The sequence below is a fragment of the Cetorhinus maximus genome, unplaced genomic scaffold, assembly GCF_964194155.1.
Source record: "Cetorhinus maximus unplaced genomic scaffold, sCetMax3.hap1.1 HAP1_SCAFFOLD_267, whole genome shotgun sequence".
Lineage (NCBI taxonomy): Eukaryota > Metazoa > Chordata > Chondrichthyes > Lamniformes > Cetorhinidae > Cetorhinus > Cetorhinus maximus.
The window spans coordinates 62,039-70,726 of NW_027596227.1; the positions used below are offsets into that span (position 1 = coordinate 62,039).

General features: G+C 45.3%; 1 pseudogene; it reads left to right on the plus strand.

Moving 5' to 3' along the window:
* The first annotated feature begins 336 nt into the window (after positions 1–336).
* On the plus strand, positions 337–6,468 carry LOC144673102 (putative G-protein coupled receptor 139; annotated as a pseudogene).
* Positions 6,469–8,688: the final 2,220 nt, after the last annotated feature.

Consider the following 8,688-nt stretch of genomic DNA (forward strand, 5'->3'; position numbering starts at 1 on the left):
TTAATAATTTAATCACTTAACTGAATGTCCACGTTTAAAGAGAGCAGCTACAACCACCAGTGCAGTGGAACAGGGCTGATAAACTCACGATTATATTTTGATTTTAATAACAGAATCTCCGAGATAAACATGTTCTATTCCTACCTGGAATTAACTCGGTGCTCTAATATGTTTGTTTCCAGGTATTCAGTAAACTAAGTAGAAGGGTGTTGCAATCTCACTATCTCCAAGGAGACATTCCAGAAGGTATAAATAAGGGCTTTGTGAATGTGTCACTTCAGAGTTTAGTGCAGAGGTTGCCTGCAGCTTTCAGGGACAGATCACTGCTAAGTTAAAATGCTTGGAGCATTTGACGTTTTCGATAAAACATTCTATGTGAGTCTCGCTATCGTCAGTGTCCCAGGTAAGTGACTAGGACATTTGCAGTCGTGTCAATCTGTGTGGGAGCTGCTCTCTGGTTTCAATCAGTGACAGATCACGTTACCTGCTGATCGAGTGGTCACCTTTATCTACATAGCCGGTCAATGGCCGCATTACCTTAAGTGAAATGTCTTATATTATCTCTGCAGTTTGATTCAATTTCCTCAACTGTCAGTAAACCTCTGTTTACAATCCACAGGCTTTCAGAATAAACACGTTCTCGCATTCAGTGGAATATCACCTCACGTTTAATCAGACCTCAGTGAGGGTAAACTCTATGAAGGAAGGGATTCGAGGGAGTCTGGGTTTTTATTGATTCATGGGATCTGAGCATCGCTGGCAGGGCCATCATATATCAACATTCCACATTGGCCCTGAGAAGGTGGGGGTGAGCTGCCTTCTTGAACCGCTACAGTCCTTGTGGTGTAGGTACACCCACAGTGCGGTTAGGGAGGGAGTTCCAGGATTTTGACCCAGCGACAGGGAAGGAATGGCTGATATATTTCCAAGTCAGGATGGTGAGTGACTTGGGAGGGAACTTTCAGTTGGTGGTGTTCCCATGTGTCTGCTGCCCTTGTCCTTCTAGATGGTAGTGGTCGTGGGTTTGGAAGGTGCTGTCTGAGGAGGCTTGGTGAGCTCCTGCAGTGCATCTTGTAGCTGGTACACACACCGCTACCACTGTGTGTCGGTGGTGGAGGGAGTGGACGTTTGTGGATGGGGTGCCGATCAAGCGGGAAGCTCTGCCCTGGACGGTGTCGAGCTTCTTGAGTGTTGAGGGAGCTGCACACATCCAGGCAAGTGGGGAGTATTCCATCACACTCCTGACTGGTTTCTTGTAGATGGTGGACAGGCTTTAGGGAGTCAGGAGGTGAGTTAGTCTCTGCAGGATTCCTAGCCTCTGACCTGCTCTTGTAGCCACAGTATTTATATGGCTGGTCCAGTTCAGTTTCTGGTCAATGGTAACCCCCAGGATGTTGATAGTGGGGGATTCAGTGATGGTAATGCCATTGAACATCAAGGGGCAATGATTAGAAAGTTATTTACCAGTTGCTCAACAGATGGAGAGATTTTGCAGTCGAAACACATTAATGGATTCTAACAGGAGTTAGCTCCAGTTCTCTGCACTGTAGTGGATCCCCAGATTCGCTTGTTAAAGAGTGTACAGAAAATTGTGCAGACAAAGGGTTGTCAAGGAGCCTTTGACAGTGTGGAGGTTGGACTGAGCACTGTAACGGTTTTAGCAGAGCTGAATTAGGGGAAGGCATTGAAATCGCCTGTTGATGCAAGTGAGGTGGGTGTCGGTGCAGTTTTATGACAGGGATATGAGATGGGGAACAATGGGCCAGTTAGTTACTATTCTTGGAGACTGAACCCTCGCCAGCAAATGTTCCCAACTGTGGGAATAAAGACATTGACTTCGATGTTGGCTCTACAACATTTTGAAATCTACATATCTCACAACTCTGCAGAGACTATTATTGATACCGACGAATAATCCTCTAACCCTCTTTATTAATATTTCATCCCAAAAATCTGAGACGATTTGACTGGAGTTTCGTGTTACAGCCGCATCACTTGGAAATTATTTTTGTAGCAGGAAGAGGTAAAATCGTAGCGGCTGCTTTGTTAAAGACATTATGCAGCCCCGGCCATGTATTTACCCTCACTCAACTTGTCTAAATTGCCTTGCATCCTTTTAAAATCCCCCTCACCGCTCATGTTCCCACCTAGTTTGGTGATATCAGCAAACTTGGAATGATCACATTTGGCTCCCTCAACCAAATAATTAATAAATATTGTGAGTAGCTGGGGCCCAAATATTGATCCCTGCGGTACCCCACGGAACACTGTCTGCCACTCAGAAAAAGACCCAATTATTCCTACTCTCTGGTCCCTGTCTGCTAGCAAATTCTCAATCCATCTCAATATGTTACCCCCATCCCATGTGCTTGAACTTTGCACATTATCCTCTTATGTGGGTCTTTCTCAAAAGCTGTGTGAAAATCCAAATACACCACATCCACTGGTTATCCCTTATGAATTCTGCTATTTATCCCTTCAAAAACTCCGGTAGGTTTGTCAAACATCATTTCCCTTTCATAAACCCATTTTGACTGTGACTTGATTGAGGTGTACAAAATGATGAGGGGAATAGATAGAGCGGACAGGATAACATTGTTTCCCTTGGTGGAGAATTCTAGAACCAGGGGACATAGATTCAAGATAAGTGGCAGAATGTGTAGGGGGAACATAAGGAAGAGCTTTTTTTACGCAGAGGGTAGTGAGTATCTGGAATTCACTGCCCAAGTTGGTGGCAGAGGCAGAAACTGTAAACTCTTTTAAAAAGTACCTGGATCTGCACCTTAAGTGCGGTAAGCTGCAGGGCTATGGGCCGGGTGCAGGAAGGTTGGATTACAAACAGCACCTGGGTCTCCTCGGGCTGGCAGGGACAAGATGGGCCAAATGGACTCCTCCTGTGCTGTACCTTTTCTATGGTTCTATGCTTCTAAGAGAGAGAGATTGGGCAAGAGGGAAAGAGAAATAAGGAGACTGGACAAGAGAGAAAAATAGAGAGAGAGCAGGAGTGAGAGAAGGAAACCCTCTTTAAGTACCGTGGGATGTAGATTATCAGGCCCTGGAGGTTCATTGGTTTTCACTCCCATTCATTTCTCCAGCACTCTTGCTTTAGTCATACTAATTCCTTTCAATTCCTCCTTCTCACTAGACCCTTGGTTATCCAGTATTTTTGGGAAGATACTTGTGTCTTCCTGGGGAAGTTGTTTCATTGCTCTGCCATTTTCTAGTTCTCTGTTATAAATCCTCCTGTTCCGGACTGCAAGGGACCTGCATTTGTCTTCACCAATTTTTTCTCTTCTTACATACTTATTGAAGCTTTTTACAGTCCTCTTTTATGTTCCTTTCATGTTTACCCTCATACTCTATTTTTCCTCTCTTAATCAAACTCTTGGTCCTCCTTTTCTGTATTTTAAACTGCTACCAATCCTCAGGCATGCTACTTTTTTCTAACAACTTTATATGGCTCCTCTTTGGATCTAATACTACCCTTAATACATTTTGTATGCACTGGTTTGGCCACTTTTCCTGCTGTGTTTTTTTTTGTGCCAGGGAGAAATGTGTAGCTGTTGCAATGCATATATTTGCTCCTTAATTGCCCATCATGACTTTAAAGATCTTCCCCAATCTTCCTTCGGCATCCCACGCCTCATACCTTCCTAGTTTCCTCTGTTCAGATTTAGGAACCCAGTTTCGAATTGGTCCACTTCACTTCCAATCCCGATGAAGAATTCGATCAAGTTATGGTCACTGTTCCCTACAGGACCCGCAGAATAATGATTGACCAACCGCTTCTCTTTGTACAATACCAAGCCGGGGAACACCTGCTCCCCAGTTGTTTCCTGGGCATATTGGTGTAAAGAAAACATCTCGTACACACTTCAGGAATTCATTTGCACGCAGTATTATTGTTAATTTGTTTTGCCCAGTCTATATGTAAATTAAATTCACCCACGGTTACTGCAGCAACCTTGTTACATGCGTCTCTATTTGCCTCCTGCCCTTCCCCTACTGTTTGGAGGCCTATCGACTACTCCCACTGATCTTTTCCGCTCTTTGTTTCTGCTTAGCACCACCCGGAAAGATTCTAGCTCTGGGTTTTCAGAGCCAATATCCTCATTCACCATCATGCTGAAATCACCCATAACAAGCCAGCCCAAGCTAACTCCTTTTCCGGTTTTCCCTGCCATTCCTAAAGAGGCAGTACTCTTGGATATTCAGTTCCCAGCCTTGGTCACCCTGCAGCCATGTCTCCGTAATCACAATCACATCGGACCCCTTTACAACTGTTTGCACTGTTAATTCATTGACCTTATCATGAATGTTCCACCCATTTCGATACAGGGCCTTTAGACTTGTCTTTTTACAAACCTTTTTTTTTACTTTGACCCTATTTGCCCTTGTTTCCTCCCCTTGCGCTTTTGCTTTTATTACTTTTTTGTCTTTCAGTCCTGCCTTTGTTTCCCTCTCTTGTGTCTGCGCCCACCCTCAGCCTCTCATCCCCCAGCCTCTCTAGTTTAAACCCTCCCCCCACAGTCATAGCGAATATACCTGCGAGGATATTGGTCCCGGTCCTGCTGGGGTGCAGCTGTTCCCAAGTCCCAACTTCCCCATAATCGGTCACCACGCATCAGGAATCAAGCATCCTGCACCATCTCTCCAGCCACACATTCATCCAGTGTGTTCTCCTATTCCTGATCTCGCTAGCACGTGACACTGGCAGTAATCCTGAGATTGCTAACATTGGGTTCCTGCGTTCTTATTTAATTCCTAGCTCCACTTATTCTGCTTGCAGGGCTGAATCCCTCTTTTTTACCTATGTCATTGGCAGTGATGTGTGCCATGACCTCTAGCTGTTCACTCTCTCCCTTCTGAATGTCCTGCAGAGACTCAGTGACATCCTGGACCCTAGCACCAGGGAGGCGACACACCATCCTGCTGTTAAGTCACCAACTGCAAAAAGGTCTATTTGTTCCACTTAAGACAGAATCCCCTATCAGTATTATTCTCCCAATCTTTCATCTCCCCCCCCGCCCCTGTTCAGCTGAGCCGTGATTGGTACCAGGGACTTGGCTTTTGGTGCATTTCCGTGAGAAACCATCTCCTTCAGCTGTTTCCGAAATGGAAAATCGGTTTCGGAGGGGGATGGAGCAAGGGGACCTGCTGCAATGCCTGCCTAGTGATTTTGCTCTGCCTGGCAGACACCCATTCCCTTTCAGGTGAGAGGCAGTTTTTTTGGACAGCCTCTGATCCTCGGCTCAATGGTGGAACTTGTCCCAGAGTAGGGTATATATCGGAAGTGTGCACATGTGGATCTCAGAGCTTCTCAATGTCCCAGGGCAGAGGGGGAACGTGTTCTGATCCTGGAATATCCACAGCCAAGTAGTGTCCAATACCAGACGAGAATGTTGTCCAGTGTGTTCTGATCCTGTGGGGAGTATCTGAACCAGGGATGGAGGTGGTGCAGTCCGAGGGGTTTTACCTGATGCTAAACTCATGTCCTTGCTCTCTGGGCCAGACAGGGAAACGTGTTTTCAGTAATATTCTGCATTTGTTCCCCTTCTCCAACTTACAGCTAATTTACTGGCAATTGTTATTCTGTCCGGGGGAAAGTGTGGCCTCTCCACCTGCACCACTCGATACCTGATGGCTATGGCAACAGCAGACCTACTGGTCGTTATAACGGAGGTCATTCTCTATCAGATCAAATATCATTATTTCCCAGTGTCTTTCCTGGACATCACCCCTGTGTGTAGTTTTAACTCTCTCCTGAGAACTGCTGCAAAAAGCTGTTCTGTCTGGCTCACCATCACTTTCTCCTTTGATCGATTTGTGGCAATTTGTTGACAGAAGCTGAGAGCTAAATATTGCACCGGGAAAACTGCGGCTGTGGTTCCAGCAACAACTGACATTCTGTCAAGTTTAATAAACACCCCCTTCTACTTTACACATGAACCTGGAGTGATAATTAACAATGTCCCCTGGGGCTGTTTTACAAAGCCCAGCTATTTTACTGACATTGGATGGGTGGGATTTAAGTGGTTTTATACGATTTTCAACCCCTCCCTCCCATTCTTTTTAATTCTGTTGTTCAACGCTCTGACCGTCAGCCACATTTTAGTGGCCAATAAAGTCCGTAAGAGACTCAGGGGTCAGAGCGAGGGAGAGAGCCAGAGTGACCCAGAGATGGAGAGCAGAAGGAAGTCTATCAGATTACTCTTCACCATTTCCGGCAGCTTCATACTTCTGTGGTTAGTCAATGTTATAGAATTTTTATATTCCAACATTACAGGAGCAGCTTACAACAACGTTCAATACATCGTAAGACAAGTCGGGTTTATGCTGGTGAGTTTCAGTTGTTGCACAAACACATTTATATACGGGGTGACTCAGTCCATTTTCAGGGAGCAGGTCAAGAACGCGGTGAAATATCCGCTTATATCAATGATTCAATTCATGAAGAAAAAACAATAACTGAGAACAGCCCAGAGGCATCTCCGAGGGTTTCCTGTCCATGAATGGAATATTTATCCACTAACTCCCAATAGTCACACGACAATGAGCAGCGAACCATCGGGCAAGAGGTGATGGCTGGAGGAGCGGATGTAAATGTAGCAGAAGGAGAGTCAGAGTCCTCCCTGCGGGACATGAAGGATAACCTACAATGTCGTAATTTACGGGGAAATCGTCACGGAATTAGCCTTATTCTCCCGTGTCTCGCCCCTCGGCTACCGAACACCTCATCTCCATTTTGCATTGTTTGCTAATTGCTTCAAATCAGTTCCCCATTATCCCCGATCGGTTTCTCGCTGCTCTACTTCTGTAGAGACTCCCTGATCATTTTCAACACATTTATCCAATCTGCACTGAGCCTTCGTTTCTCCAAGGAAAACATTCCTAAACACTTCAATCGATCTTCCTCACTGAAGATGGGAAATTTTGGACCCATTCTCATGAATCTTTTTCCTCATTCTCTTCACCTGCTCCTAAAGTGTTGACCCCCAGAAATGGAGGCAGTTCTCCATCTGAGCTAAACGAATGTCTGATACGAGGTCAGCGTAACTTTGTAGCTCTTGGACTTGTCATGAAGATATATTCACGTATATCATGTCATGGATAATTATTTTAAATTGGGCTTGTAGTATGGTCTGCGTCTGTGGTTGTGAGTGTGTGGGTGCTTTAATTGGATTAAAGCCAACAAGTCTGGGTGCTTTGATGTACAGGAGTTTTGTGATGTAAACAGTAAGGAAAAGTGTACATTTGCATTTTGTTGAGTGAACTATTCGCAGATTGGGGGTGAAATATTGCACCTAGCTTGGTGACACCAAGCAAGGTGTTTGTGTTACTAATAAAATTGGGACAGTGGAAGGGGTTTTAATGTTAGGATAGGTGGATTTCAATGGAACGGGCGATACGATCAAACTTTGCTTTCAAAGGGAGAGGCAGAGTATCTCAGAGAGGAGTTTGTCTGTTCAGGGCTGAGGCAATGTCATTATCTTAGCAGCTCTAAGCCTACAAATGCCTGCAAAGGAACCGCATTGAAAGGAGCCTCATTTAGAATTCGTAAGGGAAATTTTTAAAAACTCGCGGCCGGCAATCAGGAACCTGGATTGGAAGAGTTAAGAGTTGAACTGGAAACAGACAAGCTGGTTTTCGCAAAATTATACTTGTACCGGAAGAGACGGGTGAGATATATTCCAGGCTAAGGGAAAGAGAAAGATAAGGAAGAAAAGCAGAACGAGAGAGTCAGGAGGGAGAAAGGGAAAGATAGAAATTAAAAGAGAGTAACAGAGTGGGGGTGAAGAAAAAAACAAAAAGAGGCAGGAACGGACGTGTGTAAGAGAATTCCATTTTCAACAGCCTGATCTAAGAGACTCTCCCTCTATCTACTGAATGTGCCACTAGGGAGGTACAGTCCCCCCCAAACACAGACACAAAGGGCGGTGCTGCTTAAATTTGTCAAAACGTGAGGGGAGGGGCGTCGAATAATTATTCATTTCACGTTGGAAAATCACAAAACAAAGGGAGCAGCCAGAGGTAAGCTGGACGGGGCGAGGGCAAAGCGAGTTAACAGGCAAAGCCCATGAGGTTTAAATCCTGCTCTCTGAGGAAACCTCTGCAAATGATGAGACAGCTGGAAAGCCTGTTCTCTGTACTTACAGTTCGGAGCCTGTCGGAGAGTTGATTTTCCAGCCAGCTTTTCTCGGTAGAAGCATTGAAATTTATTTCCATGCGTGGATGCGTTGCATCAAGCTCCAGAGAGGAGTAGTCTCCCTTAGAGGCTCTATGTGCTAAAAACTGAATCGTTTACACAGATCATGTGGAAGTGGACCTTTCAGACCGCCTGCGAGAGTTTCAAGAAAGTAACTTTTCTTTCTTTTTTTGTGTTTTCCAAGTGTTTGAGGTTTTGTGTTGTGTAAATACTCAGTCCCCATCCACCACCTTCAACATTCACTCCCTCCACCACCGACGCACAGTAGCAACAGTGTGTGTACCATCTACAAGATGCAACACAGGAACTCACCAAAGCTCCTTCGACAGCACCTTCCAAACCCACGACCACTACCATCTAGAAGGACAAGGGCAGCACACACATGGGGAACACCACCACCTGGAAGTTCCCCTCCAAGCCACTCACGGTCCTGACTTTGAATTATATTTCTGGTCTTCCACCAGCCCTACTCTTGGGCAAAG